The 21,810-nt window shown below is 40.4% G+C and overlaps 1 protein-coding gene across 5 annotated transcripts in view; it reads left to right on the forward strand.

Moving 5' to 3' along the window:
* The window catches only part of ATXN1 (ataxin 1), a 402,302-nt gene that overhangs the window by 89,610 nt on the left and 290,882 nt on the right, over positions 1-21,810 (forward strand). For all 5 annotated transcript variants that reach the window (XM_055321812.1, XM_055321809.1, XM_055321814.1 and 2 more), the window contains one exon: positions 15,098-15,219. The gene's annotated coding sequence lies outside the window, so the exon portion shown is untranslated. The remainder of the gene's footprint in view (positions 1-15,097; positions 15,220-21,810) is intronic.

The raw sequence follows: 21,810 nt of genomic DNA on the forward strand, positions 1-21,810 counted from the left end.
ATTTATATATATGTGATATCTAAAAACCAAAAGGAACAAATAAAATAGAAATAGGCTCAGGTACAGAGAACAAACTGGTGGTTTCCTGAGGGGAAAGAAGGAGGGGGATGGGTGAAACAGGTGAAGGGGATTAATAAATAGAAACTTTCAGTTATAAAATAAATAAGTCACAGGTATGTAATTTACAGCATAGGGAATATAGTCAGTAATATTGTAGTAACTTTGTATTGCAACAGATGGTAACTAGACCTGTCCTGGTGATAATTTCCTAATGTAGAAAAATACTGCATCACAGTTTTGTATAACTTAAAGTAACATAATAGTATATGTTAATTATAATTCAATTAAAAATAAGCTTAGTCATAGATATGTATGTATGGGAAAGAACATAGTATATTCAGGGGTTGATACGGTCTGTGGTTTTAGGCATCTGCTGGGGGTCTAAGAACATATATCTCCCATGGATAAGGAGGGACTACTGACATCCTCTTTTCAGTGATATAATTTCAGTGTTTTAGAAGCAATTTTCCTTTTAATCAATGTATAGTGACACAGAAAACACACAGAGGATATTGAGAAGTAATTCTTTAAATTGGCAAAGACATATTACAATTATAGAGGAAAGGAGAGGGAAGCAGGTCGGGGAAGACAGTACAGGGCAAGGGGGTTGAAAACTTAAATATGCAGCCTGTCCTCACTTGGGGGTAAGGAGAGAGCTCATTGAAAATACAGATTCCTGGGCCCGAGGAGCCTGATGAAGTGGGTCACGGGCGGGTCCACTGGCTCTATTTTAGCGAGCCAGTCTCCTGTGATAATTCAACAATGAAGGTTCTTAATTTTTTATAGTTAGCTAAAAACTATAGTTTAAAATAGTTAAATAGCTATTTTAAATCAAATATATATTTGAACAACAGTGCAAAATGAAATCATTGCATAATATTGATGTTGGAGGACAGAATAAATATATTTATTATAGTATATTAAGTGTATTACAGTATATTCAGTTATTGACATTCTGGTCACTTCACTTATATTGGGGGACATGTGATTTGTTTTTGGCGGATCCAAATCCTTATTGTATTAGACCATATTTATATTCAGAATACATAATGATTTTGACCCTTGGTTGTTCTCATTAAGACTGTCACACTCTCTGTGTGATTGTGATTATCATGATGATCTAAACACAGTTTTGGCTTACAAATATTTAAGGAGAACTATGACTCTTGGGAACATCGATGAGTCCCCAAGCCCTTTCTAAACCAGTTATAGCCAGGCTATCACTTGGAGTTTGTTGATTTGTGAATTTCTTAACACATATTAGTTGCTCCGAGTATGTTAGCTCAAGGGACAAACTGGTTGGTTTGATCCAGTCCTGGGACTTTGATTTTAGGAATGGAAATATGAGTTCAGAATGCCCATCCAGTGCGGAAGGCCACCAACCCTTCCCTGTGGAACCTTCCCTGAGACCCTTTCTTCCATAAAATGGGATTTCCCCCTCTACAATTCCAAAGCTTATCTCTTGTTCTCTTACTGTACCATGAAGAGGATGTGCCATTTGTGTATATATTGCCTTCCCGGAGTGAGTATGAACTTCCTGAGGGCATGATCCATATCCAGAATGTTTTTTTCTACTCCAGACAAGCGCCTAGCAGAAGTTCCTTACAAAGCACCATAAAAGAAGTGTGTGGATGACTTGATAACATCACTTGACAATGATGGCATCACCTTAGTTTTTCAGATATTGTGTCTCACTTGCTTTAGAAATTTAAAATGTTGTGGTGACTTTTTGTCAAATCAGATTCAAGAGTAGTTATTTACTAAGCTTTTTAGACGTATGATGTCATGATATCAAAAATTAGCTGGAGTGGATCTACTTGAATGAGGGGTGGTTTGTAATCTAGATGATCCGTTCCACATGTAACATCCAAATGAAATGTAAAGTGGAGTTGTTGGCATGTGGTTATGGGGAGGAGAAGCAGTTGTTGTACATTACTTGGTGGAATTCATATTCATATCTTGTCAGTTTACAGTGAGCCAGAGATTTAAAATAACATTTGTTTCTGTTTTAGTAACTGCTTTAAAAAAATATCCCAGATCATTATGTTTTCATTTTCTTTAACTTGACTTCTGGTAGTGTTTTTAATATGTGGCCTTTCAAGCAGTAATGAAACGTATCAATGCAACTTGGCAGCACCTAACAGGACATGCTTCTAGGATTATTCTTAATGATTAAAAGTCAAATTGAGTTTTGTTTTTTATTTAAAAAAAAAAACAAAACACAAAACTGACCCAAAATATAGATGAGCCAAAAAACCCAGGGGAAAAAAATCTGTGAATGAAACATTGGTTCTTGGCCTTTTATGTATTCTCCACATCTATGTTCCTCAGATCTCTTCTCAATTGTACATTCTCAACAAAAGGGTAGGGGTGGTAGGGGTCACATGTGATTCACTGACGTGTTGCTCACGTTGCTCCTTCCTCTTCAGTGATAGTTTGAAGAATGTATTGTAGTTATCCAAGGCTTTCAGATTGGGGAATGCAGTCACCAGATCTGTTTGGTGGCACTCTGGAGAGTTGGTTAGAGGACCAGGAGAGCAGTCGAAAATCTAGGTGGGCGGGCAAGAGAGGTGGGTGAGAGCAGAAGCAGTGGTGCCAGAGTGGTGGGAATGGAAGGACTCTAGCAGTAGAACCAGAAAGTCGAATTGATAGGATTTGGAACCAGCTCACTTGCGAAATAAGTGAGGGGAGGCAGAGTATTGAATCTGGAGTTTTGAGTTTCAGCCACTCTGTGATGTTGCGGTGCCAGGAACAGGCTTGATGGATCCCCAAAAGGGACCTCTGAATCTTTCTTACCATCCAGCATTACTTCACTTCTTTTTCCTTTTGAACCTGTAACCTACCCCTTCTTGGTTGGTGGTAATGGCTAGTGGCTCCTTCAGCTTCATTTGGGTGGTCTGAGATGATAGGTGCTCAGCGGTGTGTGCGGGCATCACCAATGTGAATGTGGAAGGAGACAAAAAGGAAATGTTAGTTGAGAGCAGTCTCAGTGTAATATGAAAGGCAGTTAAAAAAAATTTGCCAGTCTAAGATTGCTCACTTCAGATTTCAAGAGCTCTGGGAGAACTGCTCACCAAGTTAAGAACATCAGCCCTTCACAAAATAATGGCAGTGATTCAGAGAACTTTCTTTTGTGGTACAGCACACAGAGAGGGTCTACGGAGACAGAAAAAGAGAACAGTGCTCCATGAACTATAATTACTTAAATCCTGCCATAAGTAAATATTTAAAGTATACTAAAATGGCAACATCAGGAAATATGACTAAAAAGTCAGCATGCAACACACCCTTTTCCCCACCTTTGTGGTTGTTGAAAATTTCCACCAAGAATGATAAAGAAGGTTAAGATCAGGGCTGTTAGGTTTCAGAGGAAGACCAAAATTTGCATGGTTCTGTGAATCCATTGATGATGCTCACAAATGGAAACGCAGTCTTTAAGTTAGATAGTCTGTCACAGTAATTAGAGATGAACCATTGCAGTGGCTTCCCATTCTTCTGTGAAGAATTTTGGCATGGAAAAAGCAAAAAACCAAAACAGGCCTGCTCCTAACCATGTCACTTGCAAAATCACAAGCTTCCAATTTATTTGGTTGGTCTGAGAGAAAGGCGGTTTTAGAGAATGGAATGCCCTTGTAAGTTTGCCATAGTCTAGAAGAATTATTGGATATTGTTATTACGTGATATTAGATCGTACCATTTTTTTAATTTTTAAAAAAGATTTAATTTATTTATTCATGAGACACACACATACACACAGAGGCAGAGACACAGGCAGAGGGAGAAGCAGGCTCCATCAGGGAGCTGGATGTGGGACTGGATCCTGGGACTCCAGGATCACGCCATAGGCCGAAGGCAGGCACTAAACTGCTGAGCCACCAGGGATCCCCTAGATCATACCATTTTTAGAAAATATTTTACTTATTTATTTATTTATTTATTTGAGCGGTGGGGAGAGAGTGTCTGTGAGTCTGAGGAGGAGCAGAGGAAGAGAGAGAATTAGACTCTGTGCTGAGTGTAGAGCCTGATGCGGGGCTCTATCCCAGAACCCTGAGATCATGACCTGAGCCCAAACCAAGACTTGGACACTCAATCAACTGAGCCATCCAGGCACCCCTAGGTCATGCCATTTATACATAGTATAATGTATAATTTTTCCAAGAGTAATTATGGTGTTGAGAGAATGAGTTGAATTCTTCTGTGTCTCTAGTCTGTGGTGTAATACCCATTAAAAAGCTCCATGCCAGTTTAGGTATTCATGTTGCAACAAATACACAGAACATTCCAATGGGACATGGAAGTGCACTCAGTGGACATCATTAAGAATGGCTGAGCACTTAGAAAGGGTAAGATACAGTCAGTGGATTTCTGGGAGTACTCCAGTTCCACCCCACCCCCTTTTTTTGGCCAAGAGTTAGTATACTGACCTAACTGTCTACTCTGAGAATGTCACAAATAAACTGGCATGGAGTTTTCAGTGACCACCATTGATTATACTGTAGACTACTATTCTCTTTAAAAATATCTAAAATTTCTGGCTGAATTCCATTGCTAATTTTAGGACTGAAGAATCTTAGGACTGAAGAATCTAAAGATGCTTAAAAATAAAATTGACATAAAATTACACTCCTGTGTTCTTTAGTCTCCGCCCAATCAAGAAAAATACAAGCAAGCATGCTATGTTGTGTTTGGCACGTAGGAAGTGCTGTGAGCTTCTCCAGGAGCTCTTGAGAACATTCACCATCTACTTATAGCTGTAGAAGACGAGACTCATGAAGGAAAAGCTGCATTACCCCGCATCAGGAAGTGGACAAGTAAGCCCATAGGGATGGGGTTTCCTGTCTAAGGAGCTTCGAGCAAAGGGAGCAAGAGTAGTTCCGGAAGGACAGCTGTCTTGAGCTGGGTGTTGGAAAATGATTAACACTGATCTAGGAAGGTGTTCAGTATGGTTTTTTTAAAAAAAGATTTTATTTATTTATTCATGAGAGACACACACACAGAGAGAGATAGAGACACAGGCAGAGGGAGAAGCAGGCTCCATGCAGGGAGCCCAATGTGGGACTCTATCCCAGAACTCCAGGATCAAACCCTGGCCTGAAGGCGGCGCTAAACCGCTGAGCCACCCCGGCTGCCCGGTATTCAGTATGTTTTAAATGATTCTGAGGTATCAGAAGGAAGGCCATTGAGGTTAGAGAAATAATGGACACAGGTGTATAGTGACCCAGGGAAGCTAAGGGTTTAGAAACCCTTGAAAAAGAAGCAGAGTTGTAAGTCAGATAGTTCAGGTTTGGTTCCAGACCATCACAATAAAGCAAGTATTGCCATAAAATGAATCACATGAATTTTGGGGCTTCCAGTATGTAACAATAGTCATATTTACACTATATTGTAGACTACTAAGTATGCAATAGCATAATGTCTTAAAAACAATATATATATGTAGATGTATCTATCTATATCTATCTATATCTATATACCTATATCTATCTATATCTATATACCTATATCTATATATCTATATCTATCTATCTATCATCTATCTATCTATCTATCTATCTATCTATATCTTAATTTAAAAATACTGTCTTGCTAGGGCACCTGGGGAGCTCAGTCGGTTAAGCCTCCAACTCTTGGTTTTGGCACAGATCATAATCTCAGGGTCCTGAGCTCCCTGGGAGCAGACTCCCGAGCTCACCTGGGAGTCTGCTTCTCTGCCTCTGGAGTTCCCTCTCTCCCTTTATCCCCCTCCCCCTCTTCCTGTCAGCACTCTCTCTCAAATAAATAGATAACTCTTTAAAAAAAATAGTCTTGCTAAAAAATGCTAACCACCATCTGAGCTTTCAGTGAGTTGTAATCATTGGATCACTAATCACTGTAACAAACATAATAATAATAAAAAAGTTTGAAATATTATGAGAATTTCCAAAAGGTGACACAGGGACATGAAGTGAGCAAATGCTGTGTTGGAGAAAGAGTGCTATATACTTGCTCCAGGCAGGGTCACCACAACCTTCAATTTGTTAAAAAAAAAAAAAAAAAAAAAAGAAAGGAAAGAAAGAAAGAAGGAAAGAAGAAAGAAAGAAAGAAAGAAAGAAAGAAAGAAAGAAAGAAAGAAAGAAAGAAAGAAAGAAATACAGTATCTGATAAGCACTCTAAAGCACAGTGCAGGGCAACCCGGGTGGCTCAGCGGTTTAGTGCCTGCCTTCCGCCCAGGGCATGATCCTGGGTCCCAGGATCGAGTCCCGCATCGGGCTACCTGCATGAGCCTGTTTCTCCCTCTGCCTGTGTCACTGCGTCTCTCTCTCTCATGAATAAATAAAGTCTTAAAAAAAATAAAGCACAGTGCAATAAAACAAGGTCTGCCTATGCTTTCTCCTTGCCTTATTGTGGTGCCTTAGAGATGACAGGCATTTTCCTCGTCCCTGTTTTGTGACTGTGCTTTCAGAGGAATAAAGAGGGGGATATGGACTGGTACGTTGGGTTTTATTTCCTGAACGTTGTTACGATTGCTCCATCCTCATGACTTTTTAAGAATCAGAAGATTGGGCTCATCTCATCCAGCCTATGTGACTTTTGAGAGAGACTTCTTTTTTTTTTTTTTTCATTGAATATCATGGATAGTCTGCTTTGGGAGGCAGAAGAATGTTCCCATTTTATGCACATTTATTAGTGTGGGCTCCAAACTAATTCATCGAGTAGCTACTCACTTTGAAATAGGAAAATGAAGAAGATATTTCATTATTTCTTGGAATAATGGCCAGAGGAAGAATCTGGATTACTAAACTGTGAATTGGAAATGAGTTAAGAGAGAATGTTTGGTGTCAGACAGTAGTTGGAGTCCTGAATCCGTCACTTAGTTACTTAGCACCTTGAGAGTTACTTAGCTCTAATCACCTCCATTTCTTCATTGATTAACGGTAGAATAATGAAAGTGTCTACCTCATAGGGTGGTTATAAAGGCCAAAAGGAGATAATGTAATTTGAGGGCTTAACACTCAAATATTAGGTATCGGGGCACCTGGGTGGTTCAGTGGGTTGAGCATCTGACTCTTGATTTCAGCTCAGGTCATGGTCTCAGGGTCATGAGATGGAGCCCTGTGTTGTTGGGCTCCATGCTCAGTGTGGAGTTTGCTTGAAATTCTCTCTCCCTCTCTCCCTGCCCCTCCCCCCTTAAAAACACCCCCCCCACACAAATATTAGCTATTATTATTATTGCTGCATGAATACATGAACAACCAGATAGCCAGTGTTGTTTAATCATTGTTAATAAATAGTTGATGGTTTATGATTACATACATACTTTGTTAACTGATTTCATGAAACAGGACTTTCTGAATCTCATTCAGGGTATTTAAAGAGTTTATCATCTTTGGTTAAAATAAATCCTTACTAGATTATTAAAACCTAGATTATTAAAAGAAAGCATTTACTAAAGAAGTCTAAAGTGTACACCTTTCCCAGGTTCTTATCAAGATGTTTTCTTTTATTTTTAATTTTTTTTTTTATGATAGTCAACACAGAGAGAGAGAGGCAGAGACATAGGCAGAGGGAGAAGCAGGCTCCATGCACCGGGAGCCTGACGTGGGACTCGATCCCGGGTCTCCAGGATCGCGCCCTGGGCCAAAGGCAGGCGCCAAACCGCTGCGCCACCCAGGGATCCCTCAAGATGTTTTCTTAATAGAGTGCCCTTTCTTCAATGATTTATGTCATGGATACGGCTAGCCTACATGTTCACCAAACTACGTATCAAGAAAATTGAATTCAGAGGCTCATTTGAGAACTCAACTTTTTTTCTGTTAAGCCAGATTTTTTTAAGATTTTATTATTTTATTTTATTTTATTTTATTATTTTTCAATTTTTTTTAAAGTAGGCTCCATGCCCACTGTAGAGCCCAAGACAAGGCTTGAACTCACCACCCTGAGATTAAGATGTGAGCTGAAATCAAGAGTTAGGTGCTAAACCGACTGAGTCAACCACGTGCCCCCGTTAAGCCAGATATTAAAGAAATTTGAAAAAATTTAAATCAGTGTCACTCTTTGCACTGAACTTTTTTGTTTTGGAGAATACAGTTGCTTTTTCATAAAGATATGCTGTTTGTGCAATGGGTATATTATTATTTACAGTAAATTAGTTAATTTTAACATATTTCAGTTTTTTGCAGTTTCAATTTCTAATACAATAAGTATTGTTCAGTATAATTTGCCTAATTAACGACTCTTTGGGATCCTTACTACATTTTAGAGATGCAAAGGGAGAAGAAAAAGTCCAAGAACCACAGACCTTGTGAATTGTTTGCTAGGATGCATTTCGGTCAGTGCATGTCTACTGGTTGCTTATTTCTTCTGGAAAAAGTGTTCTGTGGTCAAATGTATTTTGGGGTGAGCCGCATGCTGTTTTTCCTCTTTGAGATTTATAATACATATCAGATCACCAGAGTCCCTCAAAAGTGTTTCCCAAATGTATCCCAGTGTTTTTTGTCCTCATTTCATTTTTAGTATAACATGGTGTTTTGCCATGGAATATAGCATCCCACTGAACACACTTGCTAATGCACGATATATGCTACCCTCTCCCAAAAACAAGAAGCAAGATTTATCAAGTACTTGCAGTTACATCTTGTACTTTACTTAGAAGAAGGTCCATGAAAGCTTACCAGTTAATTTGATTGACTCTTCTTTTTTAAAAAGGAAACCATTCATCCTTCATCATTTGATACTATTTTGCTCCTAATCATCAAAGCCATCTTTACTCTGCAAACTCCTGTGTTGGTGAAACTCTGTTTTAGACATTTTTGTGTGTTAATCAGCAGCATCTGCTGCTTGTGTCACAAGACAGGGTAATGTCATCCCCATACAAATCGTCCAAATTGCAGGTTAGTCCTGGCAGCCTCGGCACGAGGCCTGTCACTACTGTTTGGTATTTTTAAATGGCAAAAAATACCTGTGGTGATGCATCATATGCCTTTATAAAACACAGTCACTTCTTGTAACAGAAAGATTTATAAAAAAAAAAAAGAAAGAAAGAAAAAAGAGATTTATAAATGGCAGTGGGTTTCATTGTATTTTTTTTTTTAAATGATTCTTTCTTTCCAGTTCTTTGGTTTCCATTGGTTGTGGGCATAACCTTAGTTAAAACAATAAAAGGATTCCATGGTGTGGATGAACATGTTCCTTAGTTAAAACAATAAAAGGATTCCATGGTATGGATGAACATGTTCCTGGCTACTGCTTGATGGGCATTCTTTTCCTAAAAAAATGAGGGTACAATAACCAGCAACAGTTTCCTTTCTGACAACAGTGCCATTCTAAATTTGTACTGAAGCACAGAAGTACAGAGATCACTTCTTTCACTTTCTGTATTTCACGTCTGTGTCAAGGAAAGAATGGAAAAGTCTTAATTTGTTTTAAATACTAAAGAGACAGTAGTTACTATACTTTATGTAGCTCAAAAGCTTTTTTTATGTTTTGGTTTTACCAGTTCCTACTTAGAAACTTAATATTTTTTTGGGGGGGTGCCTGAGGGGGCTCAGTCAGTTAAGCATCTGCCTTCAGCTCAGGTCATGATCTCAGGGTCCTGGGATTGAGCCCTGTGTCAGGCTCCCCGCTCAGTGTGGAGTCTGCTTCCCCTGCCTCTCCCCTCTTCCCTTCCCTACTAGTATGTACGTGCCCCCAGATAAGTAAATAAAATCTTTTTAAAAACCCTTAATATTGTTTGAATCCTTAATGACTCTCTACTGGCAACTGAAAATCAGTTTTCCCTTATTATTTAAATAATTCAAGCAGAAATACTGTAGCTGTCTTATCCAGTATCTTGGTGTTTTTTGTTTGTTTGTTTGTTTTTACCATTAAGTAGTTTTAGAAAGGAGGGCTCTTTAAATGTGCAAAAGGACATTCAGTCTACAGGAATTTATATGAGAGCATTTGCAAACTATGCTGGCAGTTCTCTCATAGTTAAATCAACTAGATGAACCAGACTGAAATTAAAGAACTAGAGGGAGATTACTCTTCAAATGGCAAGAGGCCACCTTTCCATCTTCTTTGACAGTATATATATATATATATTCCCAGGTTCATATATATATATAATTTGTGTGTGTGTGTGTATTGTAATGTATTTGGGATATCGAAATGTATTGTATGTATTTGGGATATCGAAAATAGGATTGTAGAGGTCTGTGACAGGTTAAGAGGCTTGGTGAAGATGCACACAGACCATTGTTTGCATATAGTCTATGATATTAGCATTTCCTAGAGGGAAAAGTCACATTTTGGGTATGCACGTCCAAGGCAGAAAAGGTTATCTTTGAGGGGTTTTGGCTTGCAGTCGCAGAGAGCCTTAGCTCAGGAGTCAGATGGCCTGAGTTGGATTCCCATCTCTGTCACATATTTGTGGTATTGGGAAAGTGATGTAACTTCTTTGTGACTCAGTTTCTCCAACTGTAAAAAGTCATATAAAATTCCTAGAACAGTGCTTTGCCCGTCATAACTGTATTAGTAACCTATTGCTGTGTAACAAATTACCTGGTGGCTTAAAACAACAAATACTTATTATCTCACAGTTTCTATAATTAGGAACCAGGGCACATTTTTTATCTGTCTCAGGCTTGGGATCTCCATAAGGTTGCAGTCAAGACATTAATTAACTCAGGCTGCAGTCTCATCTAAAGGATGGGGGTGGGGGGAGGGTTGGGATCTGCTTCCAAGCTCACTCTTATACAGACTCCAGCAGGGCACATGGGCCTCTCCGCAGGATGGCTTTCGCAGACTGGCAGCCAGCACCCCTGCCCCCATTATGAGTAACCATGTAGAGAATATACAAGAGCATCCAGGATAGAAGCCAGTCTTTTTGTCACCTAATTTTGGAAATGACATCCCATTGCCTTTGCTGCCCTCAGTTTGCTAGAGAATGGCTCAATCTAGTCTATTCTCAAGGGGAGAGGACTATACAAAATCATGAATGTCAAGAGATGGGGTCATTGGGGTCTATCTTGGGAGCTGCCTGTGACAGTTACTTGTGCTTTAACTTGTGTTTTCTATCCACACGTTTGTGAATTTCAGACTTACATAGCCTCCTGTCTACTTGCTATCGCCCGTATCCTGCTGGCTACTTGATATCTCCCCAGGATGTTTAATAGGCATTTTAGACCTAACATGCAAGAATGGAGTGCCCCCCCCACACACACACTTTCTTCTTCCACCATGTTTTCCATTTTGGTGAATGGGCAGCTCCATTCTTAAAGATGATCTGGTCAAAAACTTAGATGGATCCTTCTCAACTCTTTTCTTTCTCTTATACCACTTGTCAACTTGACCTTCAAAGTACATCCAAAATCTCATCATTTCTTATTATCTCCTCCCCCAGTGTCACACCACGTTAATAGTCTATGTGTTAGATGTCTCACCTAAATGTCTGCGGTAGCCTGTTTTACAAGCCTGTAGCCTTGTCCCCTTATGGTCTGTTCTTCACAAGGCACTTCACTTCACTCTATTCACAATTCTCTGGTGTCTTCCTGTATCACTTGGAGTAAAAAGTCAAAGTCTCTGCAATGGCCTACAGGGCCTCTCATGATTATAAAATTATTTTTCTGTATTTAATTGTATAAAATTATATATATATGTATATATATGTGTATATGTATATGCGTATATATGTATACATACTTATGTATATATGTATATGTATGTGTACATATATATAAACCTACATATGCATGTCTCTGTAAACACATATTTATGTGTTTAATTTTTTAATTAATTAGAATCTATTTTCTGAATTGTGTAAGATGGGGATCTGACTCTTTCCAAATAAAGAGCTCATTTTCCTGGCACTGTTTATTGAATAGAACACCCATTCCCCACTGAAGGGGTATTTCACAATGAAGGTGTTAGGTTTTGTTTTGTTTTTTTCTTTTTCCTGTGCTGTGTCTAATTGTTGAATTTTAGAATAGCGATGTTCCTGATAACTCCTAGAAATACAGTTGTGTTTTTAGAGGTCTCTTTTGCTATGGTATACTCAAATACATATAAAAGCAACTTGAATTCTAATTGGGAATTAATTACGGAAGACATTTACTTACGTCCCTTTATTTGATAAATAAGGAGCTACATTCTACTTCAGAGTTGGTGCTTAAACTGAAAAATCCAGTTAGTGGCAAAATTGAGATGAAAATAAATTAAACAAACAAACAAACACCTCATGGTTTTTGGGCCACTGTTTCTGACACATGTTGATAGAGTATACTTTACTGCTGCTGCTTGTTTATAACTGTTCAGAAAATTATCGCAAAAATGCTTATTGAATTCCAGACCCTGTAAGGATAACGTCTCGATTGAAATCCTTGTTTATATAGATAACGTTCAGGGTTTAAGCAGATCTGTGAATGCTCTAGTCCCCTGGTGTTCTTTTCTTCTTTCTAGACTTGGTCTTATCTCTATTTATAGCTTCAACTGGCAAACAAGAATGGGTAGGCAAAGGGGATTAAACTCAAGCCAGTTTGTTTTTGTTGGTTATCAACAGCACTGCTGAAAAGTTCACTGAAAGAGGAAAATATTTTGAAACTATTGCTTTAAAAGGAGGTGTATAGAATCTTTACTGGTTTTCTTTTGACAAAAATCATCTCATACTTGGTGCACTATGTGTTTGACAAAAATCATCTCATACTTGGTGCACTATGTGTAATTTATCTGCGATAAATCACAAAATGAATCACTTCCAGCTCCTTCACGTCGAATGGAAAATCTTGTCACTTAGATCAGTCCTTGTCCCCCCCCCCCTTTTTTTTTCTCCTCTACAAAGAGTGTGACTTGCTCCTCTGGACACCTGGCTTTGGCAGCCAGGGTAGGGCCCTGAGCTAATTAGAGAGCCATTCCGCCTCTCTCAGATAATTTTGCTCCACTGGATGACAAAATATAACCCAGAAATGAATGTCTTCCTTTAGACAAAACACAGAGAAGAAAGAGAGAAAGGGTGACCCGAGAAGGTCCTGAGCTTCTGGTAAACTTTTCCAACCAACACCGTACATGGTGTTCAGTGAGTCAGTGGGCATGAGTGATTAAACCCTAAGTCTGCTCAAGGCTCAGATGAACCTGCTATGTGCTGCCAGCCTTCCTGGGCCAGCCGCTTCCTTTGCAGAAGAATTTTGAACTAGACGACAGAGACCCTCCCAGTCCTGAAAGACTCAAGATAGAAAGCTGGTAACAAGTGAAAGAAAGGCAGCAATTTATTTTTAGTTAAAAAAAAAAAGAGAGAAAAAAAAAAAGATTAATATCAGCCAATAACATGCAGTGGGCTCGCTGAAATCTTCCTCCTCCCTTCAAAATTCTGTTTTTACCCAAACGGTAAGATAAAGACAGTTTGTCATGCTTTGAACTTCCTGGCTTATGTTGATTTGTAGCAATATGTTACTGTTACACATTTGAGTGGGAGCTGAGTTACATTTCATGAAAGCTGCTCTGGAAACTAATAAAATCGTGACAACCCCACTTTCGGTGGGTATTGATAGCATCAAGAAAATAAAAAAGACTTTGCCATTTTCAGGCAGTCGCCTTCCAACTCAGCTGAAAATATAATGGGCTTAAACTCAACTCACTTGTTTAAACATTACCCAAGAGCAGCTTTCTCTTCCTCCTCAGAAGTTCTAAGTGCCTCCACGCATTTAACCACAGATAGGCACAACCCCCCAAAAAGTCCTTTCAAACACGTCGAGTCTTCTATAAAGTAATAGCTTCTTCGGAAGGCTTTCAAGGAATCGATTATTCACCTGGTCACCTAGTGAGGCATAAAGGTATGTTTTCTGTCTTACAACTGGGTCATTGGATGATAACCCAGCAGTGGCCTCAGGACCTTTGGAGATTAGCGTAGAGTTGGGCGTGCCAAGTGGGATGCGGTCATCGTAGTGAGAGAGCCGGGTGACATTCTTGCAGTGTGCTTCCAGAACAAAGGAGGAAGAGCTCGTAAGAGGCTGGAAGGGTCTGCAGACGTCTTTTGAAGACATTTCCAGGTTCTAATGGCCATTGTCAAAAAAATCCAAACAGGAGTACCCGGGTGGCTCAGTGGTTGAGCATCTGCCTTTGGCTCAGGGTGTGATTCCCGGGGTCCTGGGATCAAGTCCCTCATTGGGCTCCCCGCAGGAGCCTGCTTCTCCCTCTGCCTATGGCTCTGCCTCTCCCTGTGTGTCTCTCATGAATAAATAAATAAAATTTAAAAAAAACAACAACAGAGGAGTGGACTGAGCAGTGGGAGAAGCTAGAACCAAACCAGTGACCAGTGAATGTTGTAAGCTCACAAGGCAGAGGAGTACTTTTCAGAGCCACCACCTTGTCACCACACAGTTCCACTGTGTAGGTTTTGTCAGCTGCTCTGAGTGGGGGTAAAGAGGCATGCATATTTTAGCCATTCATTTCACATTTCAGCGTGTAAAGTAGACGCTGCCTTCCAACTTGGCTGGGGCAGTTTTTTATCGAGATTTATCGAGTCAGAGTGAAAACCCGTCAATCACCTATTTGTGGCGCAAAATCGAAAATTTCCTTTAACACTTTATCTTTTCTTTGTTGTGCAATCCTAGCAGCCCTGTGTTTAAAGATATTAATATTAGCTCGGTGAGTCTGAGTCCTTAATGGGCAGAATCAGATGAATTTTAATTTGAAACAAACCTTTCTCTACTTTCTACCCTTGATAAGTGCATGTCCGTTATCTTTAATTATTCAACATCAGGAATTCTTCTCTGGGTACTTATTTCAGCTAGTAAACTTGAAATTTTGCAGGCACATTCCTAGTGGTATATATCATAATTTTCGAGATGTCCTACCTACCCCGGCAGGTGCTCTGTTTTCTTTCTTCCTCTCCCCTCCCCCACCCTCTACTATTTCAGGGCACCATAGGTAGATCAGTTGTGTGATAGCATCGTTCTGATAATTAACATGCTTGTTTGAGGTTATAAAATATACATCTGAGAGAGGCCAGGGATTTCCCCTTGAATATCAACTAACTGCTTGAAGTGGCATTTTTCATTCTGACTTGTTTTGTTTTCTTTTCCTGTAGCATACTGGAGCAAAATGAAAGAATTTGTTCTGAGGCCTCAAAAGTAGTGCTGCTACGGACCATGAGCAAGAAAGGGTGGACTTCAGCCTGCACGGATGGTCTTGAAACACAAATAGTTGTGGGTAAGTCATCCAAAGGACTTGGTATTCATTAGCTCTAGATTTCATCAATCATCATTTATTTGGTGTCTCAGGACATCTTAGTCGAGTGCAGGGCTATTTCTCTACAACCCAAGCAACAGGCTGTGTGAGAAAATGTTGTTCTAGTGATGGAGAGCCAAGAGAACAATGAAATTGACTTAGCATGTTTGTTTCCAAAATTTGCAGAGTAAAAAAAAAAAAAAACAAAAAAAAAAAACAAAAAAAAAATAAAATTTGCAGAGTAGCGGGATCTGAGTACAATGCATCTGTGGTTAGAAAAGACCAAAAAGAAGGGAAAAAGCACCCCCAAACAACTGAACACACAACCAACCAACCAACTACATCTTCCAGACATTCCTTTTAGCTGAGAGGGTAAGGGATTAATCACACATGAGACGGTCGATTCAAGTTGATGGCAGATTTGTTACCCTGTAGTGGAGTATCAGTGAGGGCAAGGTGAGAAGCACTGGGATTTTCCAAGTCTTACTCAACACGTATTTACTGAGCACCTTTTAACTACACATGGTGCCCGCATGAGAACCCTGATCTGGAGGTGGAATTTAAGTCCTCCAAACTATAAAGAAACAATAAATAAGTGCCAAACAAGACACCAAAAAAATGCTGTGGATTTCCAAGGAAGTTTCACCAGCCTCATTGATTGTAGTTCTTAGAAACAGTCCTCAAATGGAAGCCGGTTCTGCCCACCTTTGTTGACCTCAGACAACTTACTCATCCTCAAGGTATGAGTCACTTCTAAAAACTCCAGTGCGTGCCTCGGTGACCTCCAAGGTCCCTTGCAAATCTAAAAATGCCATAGTTCACTCTGCTGAAATTAATTAAATCATCATCCCCTTTGATTCTTGCTCCACCAAATCGATGGTGAGCCCTTGGCAGGTCATCTTTGGCTCTTTGGATGCACCAGTGGTGGAGAAGGAGCCAGGCACTCTGGGGTCCCTTCTCCCTCCTTCTCCCTACGATCTTGTGAACCAGCCCTTTGGTCAAACAGGCCTTGTGGTGTCTGTGGTTAGTAATACATTTCCTTGTGGTGTTAAAGACAACGTGGCACATTGTTATATGAATATAATATAATATAATATAATATAATATAATATAATATAATATTTGTCCTTTAGTTTCCTGTCGGGGATCTAACTCTTCCTTCTCTGTTCTGTTTGCTGTCAGTGTCTTATGGGTTTTCTACCAATACTTGAACCCTGTGGAGTCCCAAACTTTGTTTTAAATTGAACATAATTTATTATTTTTTCTTTCTCACTAAACATCCCTTTTCCGGAGCAGAGCTATGAATGACACTTTAAATGATGCTCAGATGTCACTCTTGTTAGCAGCTGGCTGTCTGCCTCAGAGTGGTGCATTATTTGGGTTTCGTGACAGCATTTTTTTTTTTTTTGTCTTACAAATGTGAAATCATGAAGTGCAGGAAACCACATGAATGTGGCAGAATGAAAATGCGAACATAGTGTTATCTGGAAATGCCAGTGTTATGATTCTCCTGGTGACAGTGTCCTCCTTGTACTCAACCTAGGAAGCCTGTTTACCTGCTGGGTGGCAGTCCTCTAATTCATGACTTTGTCTTCACGCATATATCTGCCATGGCCCCCTTGTTACGCTGAATCAGGAGGTTTGGTGTAGACGATTGGGCTGTTTCTTGCTAAGCAGGACCTGCCTGCCTGACTATTGAGCCTGTCTCCCATTCACCCTCTTCCTGGAATGCACAGGCCTCTGAACTCCTGGAACATTTAGAACGTGCATCATAAAAAAAAGAAAGAAAGAAAGAAAGAAAGAAAGAAAGAAAGAAAGAAAGAAAGAAAAATCTAGGGCTGTGTATTGCCTTGTGGGTGTTTGCTATCACCCCGTCTGGGTTGCACACTCACTGAGGGCAGGAATCAGGTCTTAACCCAGCGTTTCTGTGGTCTGGCCCCAGGATCTCCTGCAGCCAAGCCACCTGTGCATGTGTATTAAAGTTGCAGATTCAGCAACACTGGGTGCAATGAGTCAGAATTTCTGGGGATGTGGAGCCTAAGAGACTCACCACAGAGAAGTCTTGGACACCGAGGTTTGTGAGCAGCTGCCTGTGTCCGCTCCCTCAGCCTCTGGGCCTCCTCACCTGCAGCATAGGGTCTAGCTCTCAGCACGTCGCAGGTGCCCAGGCGATATTTGGTCTAATAAGCAGCATCCAGCCACCAGGGTTGCATTCATTCTTCAGTGGCTTTTAGCCTTTTGGGGATGTGAAATCTAGATATTCTCTGATCCCATAGAAACCCCGTTTTGTCCAAATGTGTCAAGTCCCCTCAGTCAGAGGCTGTTCTGGAAACCTTTTTGTCTCCTTCTCTTCAACTGGTGGTGGTTCTGACTGTCCCTATTAGTGGCGGTGGCCCCTGCCCACGCACAGTCCAGAAGTCATGTCGACTCTGGGGGGAGGGGACCGGAATCTCAGGACAGAAGGGGATCGGAGGTGGGAGCAGTGCTGTGGGAACCTAGACGCTGTAGCCTCGGATCCCAAGGCCACGCCTGCTGCCCTTGGCAGTTTCTTTTGAACGCTGTTTCTTTCAGCTGTTAGGGCGCGCAGGTTGCCCATTTTGGTGGCAGGAGAGCGATCCCATTGCTGAAAGGGATAAAGTTAAGCTGCAGTGGACACACATCAAAGCATCCCCAGTGCCAGCAGCAGATTCAGGATTTGAATCTGATGACAACAGACTGCAGTGGCCACACGGGGCCCCCTCCTGCCCTCCTCCACTTGCTGCAGCAAGGGCACCCCTGGCCTTGGACGCTCCAGAAGAGATTTGCAGGACAGTTTTTGCTTTTAGTGCAATTCCTCATGCCCTTGCTGCCAGATCCAGCCCTGGTAAAAGACCTAACAGAAACCAAACAGAAGAACTCGGGAAGTCTAGCCAGCCTCTAAGGGAACCAGTGAGCTAATTGGGAAACTTATTAGCCTTTAAGACAGCCACTTCCAACTGCATTGAAGCTTTTTTTTTTTTTTTTTTTTGCAGCGTTTGTTTGTATGTTTATTTGTTTGTTTTTACTCTTGCTTAGTTTCATTTAAGAGAAGTTGTGTCAATCTTGGATTATGTTTGTGTTAAAAGGCATATTCAGGGGGCGCCTGGATGGCTTAGTCGGTCGGTTCGGAGTCTGCCTAACTTTGGCTCAGTCATGATCCTGGGGTCCAGAGATCGAGCCCCACATCGAGCTCCCCTTCTCCCTCTCCCTCTGCTTCTCCCTCTGACTTGTACTCTCTCTCTCTCTCTCTCTCTCGCCATCAAATAAATACATAAAATCTTTAAAAAAATAAAAGGCACCTTCAGGCACAGCAGCAGGAAGTGTCTTCTCCCAGGTGTCCATCTAATTTTGTCAACAGGAGGTTTGGAGAGCAGGAAGGTATAACAATGCGTTGGGAAATTTTTTTTTCTTCTCATTCTCAGCTAAGGTAAGAAAAGAGAGCACAGATTTCCAAAGCAATATTGAGACCAAAAGAGGTTTTTTTTTTTTTTTTTTTTTTGCACACATGCTTCATTGAAACCTGATTAGGTTGATTAGGTTTTCTCTGTGTAGCCTCTTGCAGTTGGGTTGAGGTGTGGGCTGGCTTTGTGAGGCAGGAGGCAGGGGCACAGGCTATCACTCATGCAAGAGAAGTGTACAGTTGTTGGCATCAGTGCCTGAACCTTCATTAAAGGTCTTTTTTTTTTTTTAAAGATTTTATTTATTTGCTCATGAGAGACACAGAGAGAGGCAGAGACACAGCCAGAAGGAGAAGCAGGCAAAATATATGGAATATTTCCTTACAAATAGTCATCCATTGTTGGGAAAGCAAAGAGCTGGTTCTAAAAAAATATTTGACTACATCACTTGTGTTCTTTACCATGTGGCATCCTCCAAAACTGCAGATTTTCCAAATGGCTTCCTAAACCTTAGGCACTGCTTTTGGGAGGCAGATAGACATAGGAAAAGAGGCAGACCAGTACCCCCTGCTCCAACCAAAGACCATCACTGGAAAGCTCTTTAAAGGCTTTCTCGCTTAGAAAAGTTAGATCCCCTTCACTGTCATACATGATGTTCTGTAAAACAGTACCAAGCATGCCTTCTGTGAAATACATGAAAACTCACTCCTCTTGCTGATACTGTCACGGGCTAATAACATCAGTCCTTTGGAGAAGCTGTGTGGTTGGGTATAACTGAGTGAAACCACACCAGTTCAGGAAATGCAGTGAATGGTCCTATAATAGGCATCATCAAAACAGATGGTGATTAACTTGGAAGGTACCCTTCCTTGGTGACAGTTTGAAAGCTTGGAAAGGAGGTATTTGCTATGCATCAAAAGAAATCAGGATGAAACTGCCACATTGGCACATGGTTGGAGTGAAAACAGAAAGAAACCCACCGGAGCTCCTTACTGCACATGCTTTTCCTGAAGACCTCATCATCACATCACGACATCGTTACCAATTCCGTTCTCCTGATGAGCATGGCTCTTTCTTCCTCTCGGAGCTTAAGATCATCGGCTTCCATCTTCCTCCCAGATGGCTCCATCTGGGTTATCGTAGGTACCTCTGACTTGACTCTACACCTCCTCCTGTTACTGCCCTGTCCCCCTTTATGGGTTCCTTGTCTTGAGAAACAGCATCAGCATCCAGCCAGTCATCGATGCTGGACACCACCTCCTCTTCCTATGCTTTGTCCCTTGACCACTCACTAGAGTTTTGCCTCTTATGTATTTCACAGTCTACCACTCTTCTCCATTCCCCTGCCCTTGGTCTGTTTCTGCTGTTAGCATCACTTGCCTGACTACTGCAGCCACCTTCCAGAAAGTACTTCTGCCTTACGTTTATCCTTCCTGTATTCCATTCATCCTATGATTTTGAGGGTTGTCTTCCCAAAGAAAGGGTCTGATTGAATTACTCCCATTCCTGAAAACCCTCGGTGGCACTTGAAGTATGTAATACAATGTGAGCCTCAAATTCATCCTTCATGGGCAGCCCTGGTGGCTCAGTGGTTTAGTACCGCCTTCGGCCCAGGGCTCCCTGCATGGAGCCTGCTTCTTCCTCTGCCTGTGTCTCTGCCTCTCCCTCTCTCTCTGTCTCTCATGAATAAATAAATAAAATCTTAAAAAAAAGGAAAAATTCATCCTTCATAATTGTGTGTGCAATTGATCACACATCAATACACATTGATTACAAAATCATGATGAAAATACGTGCGTGTCAACAAAGATGAAAAGTAAATAAAGCAAAAATGAAGATGTTTGTAGTATTAGTTCAATTGGTACTTGATTTAAGAATGATACTCCTCTGGTATTTTCCATAGGAATGAGTGAGTATGATGAAGTGAAAGGAAAAATTTAAAGGATTTTGTTAGTTTCCATTTTCCTACAAGATAAAATGGTGAGTCCTTTGCATGACATTCAAGATCCCTAGGAATTCATTGTCAGCTCACTACTGAGATCTCATCCCTCCCTCCCATCTTCCCCACATGGCATTTCTTCCCTTTCTACATATACTGTGTTCTTTAGCAGCCATGCCTTTTTTCATGTTGATTCTTCTGCATGAAATTCTGTTTCTCCACCCAGTGAACTTCTCATTCATTGATGCCTACTGGGAATGTCTCCTCTTCCTGTGTTAGCTCAACGGATCGCAGTTCTTTGATGATGCAGCCATCTCTGTGGATGATCCCTGAGGGTGGAGATTGGTTTATTTTTAAACCTTGTGTTCTAAGTAGTAAACCCATTCCTGCACATAATATAGCTTAATATTTGTGGAAGGTAAAAAGAAAGAACTCATTGAGAAATATACAAGTAACCCTTCAGGTAAGATTTCAAATGTTTCAGATAAGCTTTTTTTCAAAAAAATTACAAAAAGTTCGTATGTTGAGTTAAACGATTTTTACAAAAGCAGTTGGACTCAGCATCGTAGCACTTTAAGCAAACTTGTAGGGTGAATCGTTGGTATTTGAAACTTCTAACATCAGGTAGAGTCACTTCAGCTTCTCAGGAGCCATATTTGCGAAGTGACTAGAAATTGCTTTTCAAACTATTTTGTGCCATGAAAAAATCATATTGGCCAAATCAGAAATCCACCAAAATGACACATTCAGTGTTGGCAACATAATACGAATATGTGGTATTTTTTTCTTAAGGGAATTTAAAAAGCCAAGACTGGGTAACATTAAAGGATTGATATAACATTTTCAGTTCTGAAAGGCTATTCTACTCTAGAAATATACTTGTTACTATTTTTTCATTTCTAAGAATTCTGTTTGGTTAAAATTGCAAAGGAGAAAAAAAATATCTTGGCTTAAACAAAATGAAAAGTCATCTCCAAAATTAATTTGGCATCCTCAAAAGTTCCTTTTCAAAGGGAAGAGGAGGAGGTTTTTTAATATCACATGTTAAAAATGCCACTAAAAAAAATCATCATTTGCACTTGTGAGCAAGAATTTCAGAATGCTATTTAATGGAGAGCAGTGTGTGAGGCATGTTTTGCATCTTTTTAAACAATATTTTGACACTGGGGGAAGGCTGTTTAATAGTATAGATTATTTTACGATCTATATTGTACATAT

This window comes from Nyctereutes procyonoides, unplaced genomic scaffold, assembly GCF_905146905.1.
Source record: "Nyctereutes procyonoides isolate TBG_1078 unplaced genomic scaffold, NYPRO_anot_genome, whole genome shotgun sequence".
Lineage (NCBI taxonomy): Eukaryota > Metazoa > Chordata > Mammalia > Carnivora > Canidae > Nyctereutes > Nyctereutes procyonoides.